The following is a 13,213-nucleotide window of genomic DNA, read 5'->3' as shown; positions in this document are numbered from 1 at the left end:
TCCTTTAGCGCACTCCCACCAGCAAACACCCGGACCCCATAAATTTCAACTCCTCCCCTCCATGGTCACCACATCAAGATGAAAGAGGAGCAGCCCTGGTCGGTGCATGGAAAATCCGGCAGGCAAGGGGCTAGGGCCACCATCCCTCCATCCAATGGGAGACTTCACCCGAGCAGCAGTCCTGGGGCCCGCCAATTAGTGTCTCTCCTGCATCGCCATCGGGGGCTGTGTAGAGCATCCAGAGGGAGGCTGGGACCGCCCAAACAGTAAGGGGTAAATCCTCCAGGGGGGTCCAGAGTCACCCTGGAGGGAAGCAGTGTCTCGTACCAATAGGCTCAATAAATAAGTCATCCAGGGTCCCCGAAAGCTGCAGAAGGCAATGTCGGCAAAGAGTAGGTGGGAGCCAGAGGGGGGGACAAGGGGCGCATCCAGGGGGAGGGGACACATATGCGGGAATGTCAAGCCCTTCCAGTACAGCGCATTAGGTATCACTCAGACCCCCCCAAAGTGCAACTCCCCCATCTAAGGTGAAGACTCCAGAAGGGAAGATGAGCCGCCCTGGTCTGTACATGAAAGAACCTGCTGCCAAGGGGTTGGGGCCATCATCCCTTCCTCCAATGGGAGATGCCACCGGAATGACAGCCCCGTGTCCTGTCAAGTGGTGCCCCTCTGACAATGTCGTTGTGGTATATGTGGAGCATCCAGGGAGAGGCAGGGACCACCCACACAGTGAGGGGTAAAGCCTCCAAGGAGGACCGGTGTCAGACAGGAGGATAGCGGTGTCTTGTACAAGTTGGTTAATTAGACAAGTCATCCAGTGTGTTCCTGTGAGCAGCGGAAAGAAAGGTCAGTAAGGATTATGAAAGGGTGGGGGCCAGGGAGTGCATAAAACTGCCACCAGATGACCGGGGCAAAGAGGGCAAGGGGATGAAACTCAGATCTGGTAGGTGGGGGCGGGGGTGAGGAGTGTCCCTCATATTACTCACGTTGGCCATACCTTGAAGCTGAGCGCTCTGCATACCCAGGACGTTCTTCTGTATAATCTAGCCTATCTGTATACATTAGCCTGTCTTTTGTACACATTAGTCGGTCCTCTGTATACACTAGTCTGTCTGTATACACTAGTGTATACAGATAAGCTAGATTATACAGAAGAACGTCCTGGGTATGCAGAGATGGAGGCTAGGGTATACAGAGAGAGAGGCTAGAGTATGCATACTTTCTAGTGTATACAGACGGACTAGTGTATACAGTAGACCGGCTAGTTTATATAGGGAGGCTAATGTGTGCAAAAGACAGGCTAGTGTATACAAATAGGCTAGATTATAGAGAAGAACATCTTGGGTATGCAGAGAGAGAATCTGGGTTACACAGAGAGGCTGGTGTATGCAGACTTGCTAGTGTATACAGACGGACTAGTGTATAGAGAGGCTTGGGTATACAGAGAGCTAATGTATAAAGAGCAGCTAGTGTATACAAAAGACATCCAAGGGTATACAGAGAGACTCGTGTATGCAGAAGACCGGCTAGTTTATACAGAGAGGCTAAAGTGTACAAAACACAGGCTAGATTATACAGAAGAACGTCCTGGGTATGCAGAGATGGAGGCTAGGGTATACAGAGAGAGAGACTGCGTTACACAGAGAGGCAGGAGTATGCAGACTTGCTAGTGTATACCGGTGGACTAGTGTATACAGAGAGGCTTGGGTATACAGAGAGCTAATGTATAAAGCGATGCTAGTGTATACCGACGGACTAGTGTATACAGAGGACCGGCTAGTTTATACAGAGAGGTTAATGTGTACAAAAGACAGGCTACTTTATACAGATAGGCTAGATTATACAGAAAAACGTCCTGGGTATGCAGAGATGGAGGCTAGGGTATACAGAGAGAGAGAGCGAGGCTGGGTTACAGAGAGAGGCAGGAGTATGCAGACTTGCTAGTGTATACAGATGGACTAGTGTATACAGTAGACCGGCTAGTTTACACAGAGAGGCTAATGTGTACAAAAGACAGGCTAGTGTATACAGATAGGCTAGATTATACAGAAGAAGGTCCTGGTTTATGCAAGAGATGGAGGCTAGGGTATGCAGAGAGAGAGGCTTGGTTACACAGACTTGCTAGTGTATACAGATGGACTAGTGTATACAGAGGACCGGCTAGTTTATACAGAGAGGCTAATGTGTACAAAAGACAGGCTAGTGTATACAGATAGGCTAGATTATACAGAAGAACGTCCTGGGTATGCAGAGATGGAGGCTAGGGTATACAGAGAGAGAGGCTAGAGTATGCATACTTGCTAGTGTATACAGGCGGACTAGTGTATACAGAAGACCGGTTAGTTTATACAGAGAGGCAAATGTGTACAAAAGACAGGCTAGTGTATACAGATAGGCTAGATTATACAGATAGGCTAGATTATACAGAAGAACGTCCTGGGTATGCAGAGATGGAGGCTAAGGTATACAGAGAGAGAGGCTAGAGTACGCATACTTGCTAGTGTATACAGATGGACTAGTGTATACAGAGGACCGGCTAGTTTATACAGAGAGGCTAATGTGTACAAAAGACAGGCTAGTGTATACAAATAGGCTAGATTATAGAGAAGAACGTCCTGGGTATGCAGAGATGGAGGCTGGGTTACACAGAGAGGCTAGTGTATGCAAGCTTGCTAGTGTATACAGACGGACTAGTGTATACAGTAGACCAGCTAGTTTATACAGGGAGGCTAATGTCTACAGAAGACCGGCTAGTGTATACACATAGGCTAGATTATAGAGAAGAACGTCCTGGGTATGCAGAGATGGAGGCTAAGGTATACAGAGAGAGAAGTTGAGTTGCAAAGAGAGGCTAGTGTATGAAGACTTGCTAGTGTATACCGGTGGACTAGTGTATACAGAGAGGCTTGGGTATACAGAGAGCTAATGTATAAAGAGATGCTAGTGTATACAAAAGACAACCAAGAGTAGACAGTGAGGCTCGTGTATACAGAAGACCGGCTACAGAGAAGCTAATTTGTACAAAAGACAGGCTAGTGTATACAGATAGGCTAGATTATACAGAGGAAGGTCCTGGGTATGCAGAGATGTAGGCTAGGGAATCCAGAGACTGTGTTACACAGAGAGGCTAGAGTATGCAGAAGACCGGCTATTTTTTTTTACAGATAGGCTTGTGTATACAGAAGACAGTCTGGGGAATTCAGTGAGGCTAGTGTATGCAGAGAGGCTGGGACACCGAGACTATCGTAAAAAGAAGGCAGGCTAGTGTATATAGATTACGGGCACCTGTATACAGAAGACAGAGAGGCTAGTCTATATTGAGTGGCTGGTGTACACAGAGAGATTAATGTATACAGAAAAGCTAGCGTGTAAAGAAGACAGGACTTTATTTTTTGCTAATGCAACTACTTTTGAAACATATAAAGTGCTTTTTTCATATTTTGGTGCTGTTAAAAAGTGGTGTGTTGTCAGTGGTGATATCAATGTGACAGTTAATGTGGAGAACTACAACTATTCAAAATATTTGTTAGACATTTGACTACTACAAAATACTCTTCCCCTATCTATGGATATCTAAACTCTTCGAGGGTAGCAGGGCTAGTATCAATAATATTTTAAGTGGTAGAGGATCCCAACGAGATGGAGCTTTAATCTCATCTTGATATGACCGCAAAGCTGTACACGTGCTATTCTCCTCAGACTTCTTACCATTGGCTCTGATATCCATGCAATATGATCATTTGTTTGTAACTATTTGTATCACACATTCTGTGAAGTTGCCTTTGCATTGTATGTCGCATACTACTAAATAAAAAATAAAAAAAACAGAAGCCTATGGCACCTGGTATTCCCAGGCGGTCTCCCATCCAGGTACTAACCAGGCCCGACACTGTTTAGCATCCGAGATCAGACAAGATTGGGCGTTTTCAGGGTGATGGGGCCATAGGTGATCTCTTCGGGCACTCTCAACCCTCTTGACAAATGCCAAGATGGTCACCTTGGGAAACAAGCAAAAAAAAGAAAACGAATCAACGCCAACAACATAAAAAAAAGCCTACAATAACTGGTAATCCCAGGTGGTCTCCCATCCAGGTACTAACCAGGCCCGACTCTTCTTAGCCTCCAAGATCAGACGAGATTGGGTGCTTTCAGAGTGATGTGGCCATAGGCAATCTCTTCAGGCACTCTCAACCCTCTTGACAAACACCAAGATGGTCACTTTGGGAAATAAGCGAAAAAAAAACAGGTCAACGCCAACATCATAAAAAGAAGTCTACGACACCTGGTATTCCCAGGCGGTCTCCCATCCAGGTACTAACAAGGCCCGACTCTATTAGCCTCCAACATCAAACGAGATCGGGTGCTTTCAGGGTGATGTGCCCGCAGGCAATCTCTTCAGGCACTTTCAACCCTCTTGACAAACGCCAAGATGGTCACCTTGGGAAACAAGCAAAAAAATATAAATAAGTCGGAAGCTAGAGACAATACGGCCCGAGTCCTCAATTTAATCCATGCGGCGCATGTACAGGGAAGGCCCTTGCTTATGTTGTCAACGGACGCGGAGAAGGCCTTTGACAGGGTGGCCTGGCACTTTATGCAGGACACCCTGGAACATATAGGTCTTGGCCCCAACATGATGAGCTGGGTAATGTCGCTTTACTCCACGCCGTCGGCAGCGGTACGGGTGACCGAGGGGTGCTCGGACTCTTTCCCCATCACTAATGGGACGAGGCAGGGGTGCCCTCTGTCTCCCCTAATTTTAATTCTGACACTGGAACCACTTATGTGTCACGTTCGGAATGACCCGAATATTAATGGCATATCCAAACCCTCGGCACACCACAAAATTGCAGCGTACGCTGACGATCTAATTTTTTCCGTCTCCAATCCACACATTTTGCTTCCCAAAATACTTGCATCTCTACAGCGACACGGCAGCCTATCAAACTATAAAAACAATTGCGCCAAGTCGGCTGTATTGAATATATTGGTCCCGGATGGTGAGGCCAAGAGGCTCCGGTCCGCTTTTCCATTCTACTGGGCTGAAAAATCTATACGTTAACTGGGCGTTGACATCGCAGCGGATTTAGCGCAATTGTACCTGCTTAATTTTGTCCCTCTCCTGGATAGACTGAAATCTGATTTGGGAAACTGGCATGCTTTAACACTGACCTGGTTCGGGCGCTGTAATGCATTCAAAATGATGGCCCTCCCTCGGATCTTATACATGTTCCAGACATTACCGATCCGGTTACCCCCAATTTTTTTCAGACAACTGCAGGTGCTGCTCCGGGACTTTATTTGGCCGCGCAAACCGCCCAGAGCCCGTTTGCAATTGCTTGCCAGACCAAAGGACAAGGGGGGTCTGGGTCTCCCAGATCTCAGACAATACTACAGAGTGACTCTGCTAGCGAGAGTCGTTGATTGGCATTGTAATGGCCCACACAAGCAGTGGGTGGAGATGGAGATTGAGGATGGTTCCATTCTCCTATTGACCTCCCCGTGGCTCCTGTCCTCCCTACCAAAAGACCTCAGACGTCACCCCGTAGTGGGAGCTACGTTGGCTGTTGTGCGGAGGTTGTTCCGCTGCACACACATTGCTCCCCTGCCATCACCAATGACTCCGGTTATAGGTAATCCAGACTTCCCACCGGGATTTACCAACAAGAAACTGCGACAGTTGACAGTGGTGGGGAAACAGCGTCTGGGAGAGGTGTGGCCCACGGGAGGGCTCCCGACCACGCAAACTGTCGCCGAGCTTTCTGACCCTCCGCTTGACTTGTTTAGTGCTTATCAACTTCGTCACTTTCTTCTGGCCATACAAAGGGCCCCCTACACTCCTAGAGACCTGACACCCTATAAATCCATCTGTCACAAAAGGGAACCTGTGCGACACACCCTCTCCCTCCTGTACAACCTATTGAGTAGTCAGGAGGAGGAGTCGACCCCACCATTTATCCACAAATGGGAGAGGGACTTAGGCATCACATTTACCCCACAACAGATAGGGAAGATCCTGACCTTAGTACATAAAGCTTCCATCGCAAACCAATATCAAGATACAAGATAGTCTCACGCTGGTATAGAGTCCCATACCTTCTGAATAAAATGGATAGATCGATCCCGGATGTTTGTTGGAGGTGAAATTCAGATATGGGGACCATGGGACACCTTTTCTGGGCATGCCCGACCTTGAGGAACTTTTGGGTTCCCAGTAGCGTTTCAACACAGATTCCGAAAATTGCCGAGCATGAACGGCGCCTGCGCACTGAGTCCAGGTTCTATCCCCACTATCCAAGTGGACATAGAGTAAGAATATAAAAGAGCCGAGCGCAGCGAGGCCAAGCCCGAAGCGTGGCGAGCGAAGCTCGCCTGCGAGGGGCCCTCTAATATTCACAACCCTATGTCCGCTTGGATGGTGGGGCTACCACCTCCACTCACCGCGCAGGCGCCGTTCAGCTTCGGAGATTTTCCGAAGCTTCGTCTGCTCCATACTGTGCATGCACAGTACGGCGCGGACACTATATCATGGCCGGACAGTATATGGCAGAACACCGGCACCAGTCAACCACCGGTGTCATGTGCGTCGCTGTGTAATATAGAGCAGGGTCCGGGGGCCAATACCTCCCCGCAATTTCGGTCGCAATAGCATTGCCCTACCAATACGCATATGTTTTCCGCGCCAGAGGAACTCGATAAAGATTGAGCGAACCGCATGTAAGAAAGTCTGGGGTATTTTGATAGGTAAGGCTTGTAGTAGATACAGAAGTCGTGGCATCGCGTTCATCTTCAACACATTACAGCGTCCGAACCATGACAGAGCTAGTGGGTCCCATCTTTTAAGGTCCGCTGTAAGCCCATAGGCTTCTTTTTATGTTGTTGGCTTTGACCTGTTTTTTTTTTGCTTGTTTCTCAAGGTGAGCATCTTGGCGTTTGTCAAGAGGGTTGGGCGTGTCTTGAGGAGAACGCTTACGGCCACATCAACCTGAAAGCACCCGATCTCGTCTGATTTCAGAGGCTAAGCAGCGTCAGGCCTGGTTAGTACCTGGATGGGAGACTCCCTGGGAAGACCAGGTGCCATAGAAGGATCTGGTCTGGTTAGTGTCTTGATTGGGAGATCGCCTGGGAATACTGGATGCCGTAGGCTTCTTTTTATGTTGTTGGCTTTGACCTGTTTTTTTTAGCTTGCTTCCCAAGGTGACCATCTTGGCCTTTGTCAAGAGGCTTCAGAGTGCCCAAAGAGAGTGCCTACGACCAAATCACTATACTATATATCTATATCTATAATAATAAATAATATTTTTAGTTATTATATATAAGATACTATATAGGTGATTTGGCCGTAGGCACTCTCTTCGGGCACTCTGAAGCCTCTTGACAAAGGCCAAGATGGTCACCTTGGGAAACAAGCTAAAAAAAACAGGTCAAAGCCAACAACATAAAAAGAAGCCTACGGCATCCAGTATTCCCAGGCGATCTCCCAATCAAGACACTAACCAGGGGGGCGTGGCCTAGGCATGAAGGAGTGAGGACACTCTTTTCCGGAGCTCCCGATCCGTGACCCCTCCGCACCCCTTTACCACAGTCTGGTCGCATATTTTGGCATCGCCGACATCCCCGCGCTTCGGTGGAACACAGCCAGCCGAGCGGGGTCCGCCGCTGCTGCCATGGACAGGTACTTGGTCCAGCTGCAGCCTCCGGCCTCCACGCCGGATCCAGCCAAGATGGCGCCCGCGGCCTCCGGCGCTCCAGGACACGCGGCACAGAGGGAAGGTGAGCAGACTGCTATGCAGGGACACGACATGCCCCCGTTCTCCCCGCCTAGTGACTTGTCCCCGTGTCTCCCCCGCTCACTGTCCATGGCCTCGCTTGACAGCCCGGACCATAGCGGCCTGCCACCCTGGTTCCCTCACAACTCCCAACTGTCCCAGAGACCCTCCCGCAGTGGAAGCCTCATCCCAGGACCGAATGGCCAGGCTGCTCTCGCCTCAGACACACAGGGGGACCCACCGCTGCCACCAGCACCGGCATTATTGGGGGACAAGGCCATCCTAGCTTTACTCCAAAACCTTCCCACTAAAGCAGACTTTAGCTGTATGGCAGCCAGGATTGAAACGACCTTGCGACATGAAATCGCAGGGGTCAAACGTGACGTGTCGGCTACGAACGAGCGGGTGACCACCCTGGCATCGGATGTGACCTCCCTGACCACTGATGTTTCTGGCCTGCAAGCCGCACATGATACCCTTGCTGACAGAGTGGCACAGTTGCAACTCCTAGTGGATGACCTTGAGAATCGCAACCGCAGACGCAACATCAGGATCAGAGACTTGCCCGAAGCCACTGGCCAGGCAGACCTCAAAGCCACAGTTACAGCTATATTTAACGCCTGTCTGGACCGCGCTGCTGACACAGTAATAGCCATTGATAGAGTCCACAGGACCCTGGGCCCCAGGAGCCCCACAGAGAACCGGCCACGTGACGTTTTATGCTGTCTCCACAATTACTCAGTTAGGGAGGATGTCCTGCAAGCGTCGTGGCGCAAAGGCAGCATTGATTTTGACGGGGCCCAAGTCACCCTTCTGCCAGATGTATCCCGCAAGACCTTCCAGATGAGACGCTGTCTGCGACCCCTTCTGGAACACCTAACTGAACGGAGGATTCCATACAAGTGGGGCCATCCGTTTCACCTTATAGTGCGCAAAAATGGGAGGCCCCTTGCGCTACGACACCCTTCGGAGGTCCCGTCCTTTCTGGAGGCTTTGGGCCTGCCCTCGGTTCAGGTCCCCGACTGGTTGGCTCCTGTTGTCCCCCAGGGAGCAGTGGCCCCGACGAACAACCCCTCAACCAGGCCACAGAGAGTGAGACGCCACCGTCGATCCCAACGTCAGAGATCGCAGGCCCCTCAAGATCGTGAACCCTGAGAGAGTACAGTAATTTTCCGTTATTCCTGTGTTATACCCTTTTTTTTTTGTTTTCTTTTTCTCTACCAACATAGACGGCTGGAGTATCCAGCTTTGTGTTGTTTACCATGCCACGGGCCATTGTTCCCAGCGCCCCCGCTAGGGGAGAGGAAGGACATTGGAAGAACAGAGTTGGACACTGCGCTTCCTGGACGAAGCCCTGAGTTATTGGCGGTACTGTTCACCATTCTCGTTACTGTTTATCTACAGGTGCCCTAGTCTCGGCGCTCTTTGTGTTTTTGGACTGCCTGGTGGTGCCCCCCGGGTGCCCCTGGGCGGCGTTCCCGCTCCCTCCCCCTCTCCTCCCCCCCCCCCTTTTTTCCATTTTTTTTTTTGGGGGGGGGGAGGGGCGGGTGCCTGGGTGGTATAAAGTTATCTATACTCTGTGTTGAAAAGTTTAATATGTTGGTCTAATTATGCACTGTTCTACTGTTGTTAACTGCCCGATACCTGCTGCAGTGATGTTCTATAATGCGTTTGATGTCGTAGTTAAGATGCCAAAGAAGCTCCGTGCACGCCCGATTGCGACTGCATGGACCATGGGATGCTGGAGGGGTACTGCACCGACGAGTTCCTCCCTCTGCAGTGCCTTACCTCTTCCCCCACTAGGCCCCTCTGCCCTAACCGGCAGGTTCTCTCCGATAGGAGCTTTAGCAATTCCCCGATCTATCCCCACCCCTCCTACCCTCCTCCTCCCTACTAACTCCGGACCTTCTCCGCTTCGTTACTGCTTTTCCTTTTTCTCCTCCTCTTCCTCTGTGCTTGAACTCTATATCTACTACTGACTCTGGTGGGGACCGCCGGCCGGGTACCACTGCCGTCATGGCCCTGAAGCTGGTTTCCTGGAATGTGAAAGGGCTGAATGTACCTGAAAAAAGGTCCAGCTGCCTGACAGAATTGTGGCGGATGAAGCCCCAAATAGTTTTCCTCCAGGAGACCCATTTCAGGACAGACCAAATACCACGGCTTTATAGTAAGCACTTCCCCCTGGCCCACCACAGCACGTCCCCTACTTCCAAATCGAGAGGAGTGTGTGTTCTTGCTAAAAACTTGCCGTGGCGCCTGTTAGCTGTCCAAGCCGATAGTGAAGGGAGATATCTCTTCATTAAGGGAACTCTCCACTCGCAAACTTTTACTCTTGCCAACCTATACATGCCGAATGTGGACCAGCTGCCGGCCTTAGAAGCATGCTTGGATGCCCTGGCTGCATTCTCAGAGGGTACTTTGATCGTTGGGGGGGACTTTAACCTCACCTTGGACCCCCGCAGAGACTCATCATCGGGCACCTCTGCGATTTCTGCGAGAACGCGTTCACACATAAGAGACCTGCTACACTCCCACCGACTGATCGATGTGTGGCGTACGCTTCACCCACAGGATAGGGACTATACGTTCTTTTTCACCGCTCATGGTTCTTACTCACGTATAGATATGTTTTTAGTCACCCACAATGCTATCCCGGCGGTCACAGACGCTCAGATAGGCCACATAGCCCTGTCTGACCATGCCCCGATTTCTTTGATGCTGAAGCTACAACAGGAGTCGCGTGGTCAGTCCTGGTGGAGACTGAACGAGTCTCTCCTGAAGGACCCTGAGACCCACGCAGACCTGCTTAGGGAATTAGAAAGTTACTTTGATCATAACCGTGATTCTGTTTCCAACCCCCTCATGTTATGGGCGGCTCATAAATGCTACATTAGGGGCATTCTTATTAAACATGGTCATAGACTCAAAGTGGCCAAAACTGAGGCTCTCTCCAAACTTATTGCCAAGTTGCATGCGTGTGAACAACGACACAAATCCCAGCCGACTGCTGCGCTGGAGGTAGAGGTGAGAGATCTTAGAGAACAAATCAGAGATTTCTCTCTCTTTCAGGCTAGAACCAGACTCATGTGGGTCCGCAGGACGTATTATGAATATGGAGACAAGTGTAGTAGGTCCCTAGCGAACTCCCTGCGTGCCCAACGCAACGCGTCCTTCATTCCAACCATAACCTCCCCTTCGGGTGCCAAGCTTCATGATTCACGGGAGATAGCGGAGTGTTTCCGATCTTTCTATGAAGCCCTTTATAACTTGCACCCCCGGGACTCAGGAGACGCCCTCCAGGCCGGCACAGCGGCCATTGACGAGTACCTAGCTTCGGCAAACCTCCCGTCGCTGACACAGGAAGAGATAGAGCTTCTCTCGCAACCTATCTCCCCGGAGGAATTGTCGGCAGCGTTAAGAGACTCACCCAAGGGCAAGGCACCAGGCCCAGATGGGTTTACGGTCCCTTATTATAAGGCCTTCCTCTCCCTGTTGTCCACGCCGTTTGTGTCAGCTTTTAACGCCCTATTGGAGGGCCAGACCTTTCCACCGGAGCTGTTGCAGGCAAGCATCTCGGTCATACTCAAGCCGGAGAAGGATCCGCTTCTCTGTGCGAACTACAGGCCCATCTCCTTATTAAACAGCGACCTTAAGCTCTTCACTAAGATACTGGCGGAGCGGTTGGCGCCCATTCTCCAACGCCTGATACCTCTGGATCAGGTGGGGTTTATTCGTAACAGGGAAGCCCGAGACAACACTACCAGGACAATCAATGTTATAGAACGCGCCAGACGCCTTAAACTACCGATTATGTTGCTCTCTGTGGACCCAGAAAAAGCGTTTGACAGGGTGAGCTGGCCTTTTTTGCTAGCCACCCTGCGAAGCTTGGGTGTACCCCCCCATGCTTTCATGGGTTACAGCTCTTTACTCGTCACCGACGGCGATGGTTAGGGTCAATGGGTTTGCCTCGTCGCGTTTCACTATTGGCAATGGAACGAGGCAGGGATGCCCGTTGTCCCCCCTTTTGTTTGTCCTATCGCTTGAACCCTTGCTGCACCACATCAGGCAGAACATAGACATCAAGGGCCTGGACACCCCCTCACACCACCATAAGGTCGCAGCCTTTGCAGATGACCTCTTTTTCTATGTCTCGGAGCCTCACATTACATTGCCGAATCTCTTAGCGGAAATAAGACGATATGGCACCCTGTCAAATTTTAAAATTAACTTACAGAAATCGGAAGCACTCAACGTCTCCCTGTCTACCAACGCCCAGACGAGTCTAAGCACTAATTTTCCCTTTCGTTGGGCAACTGGGGCTATACAATATCTGGGTACCAAGGTTCCCCCGGACCCACATCTGATTTTCCAATTGAATTTCCAGCCGCTTCTAAAAAATTTTGCCATAGATCTAGAGGTGGTCAAAGTTGGCGACCTCTTGGTTTGGGAGATGCAATGTGCTCAAAATGAATGTAATGCCCAGACTCTTGTACCTATTACAAGCCTTACCGATAAAAATCCCCCAATCATTTTTTAAAGCCATGCGCTCCATCTTTATTCGATACGTATGGCAGGGCAGGCCTCCAAGACTCAGCCGAACATTACTGCTCAGATCAAAAGACAAGGGAGGGATTGGCCTCCCAGATCCGGCATGGTACTATACGGCGGTGCACATGAACAGAGTAGTTGACTGGTGCAGACACCTGAAGGATAAGCTGTGGGTTCGTCTGGAGCGTGAATCCGTACCATTTCCAGGTTTGCCCTGGAGTGGACCGGGCTGGTCGGGAGCGACGCGGCACACCCACTCATTGAGCAAACGTTACAAGAGCTAGACAGATATTTTACCCTGACGGGCGTGCCCAGTTTCCCTTCGCCCATGACTCCTATTATTGGACACCCACGCTTTGAACCCGGCATGACGGAAAAGTCTTTCCGCCTCGACCCTGACCGGGACCTTGTGCGGGCCTCTTCTTTTCTTGGCACTAGGATGTGGACAGCGGTCTCCACTATGTACGAGGCGTTAGCAACCACGGCCCTGGGACAGTGGAAGCTTGCCCAACTCTCCCACTTCTTGAAATCTTTGTCAAACAGTGGCGAATTCCGCAGACCCCTAACATCGTTTGAGGAGGTATGCTCAGGAGAGGGACCGACCCGAGGGTCTCTTTCCCTGTCATATCGCATCCTACTGGACCAACTCTCCCAGGGTAACCTGGTGTTCGTGGAAAAATGGGAGCGAGACCTGCATGTCCGGCTCTCGCCAGACCAGAAGAACCGCGCGCTTCTTTTTGCGCACAAGTCATCCCTATGTAGTAAATACCAGGAAATAGCTTATAAAATTTTGACCCGATGGTACAGGACCCCCACTGTCCTGGCGGCTATGTTTCCCGGTCACAGCCCTTTGTGCTGGAGATGCGGTGAACAAGCCGGCACGTTACTACATATCT

General features: G+C 50.4%; 2 pseudogenes; both read right to left on the bottom strand.

Moving 5' to 3' along the window:
- Window positions 1–3,829: 3,829 nt before the first annotated feature.
- LOC143937454 (5S ribosomal RNA) lies at window positions 3,830–3,948 on the bottom strand (annotated as a pseudogene).
- A 103-nt stretch (window positions 3,949–4,051) lies between these two features.
- On the bottom strand, window positions 4,052–4,170 carry LOC143937485 (5S ribosomal RNA; annotated as a pseudogene).
- Between the last annotated feature and the right edge of the window lie 9,043 nt (window positions 4,171–13,213).

This window comes from Lithobates pipiens, unplaced genomic scaffold, assembly GCF_037356315.1.
Source record: "Lithobates pipiens isolate NorthernLeopardFrog02 unplaced genomic scaffold, aLitPip1_a1.2 Scaffold_28, whole genome shotgun sequence".
Classification (NCBI taxonomy): domain Eukaryota; kingdom Metazoa; phylum Chordata; class Amphibia; order Anura; family Ranidae; genus Lithobates; species Lithobates pipiens.
Note: the sequence above shows the minus strand (reverse complement) of the source record. Positions and strands in the feature narration are given on the sequence as shown.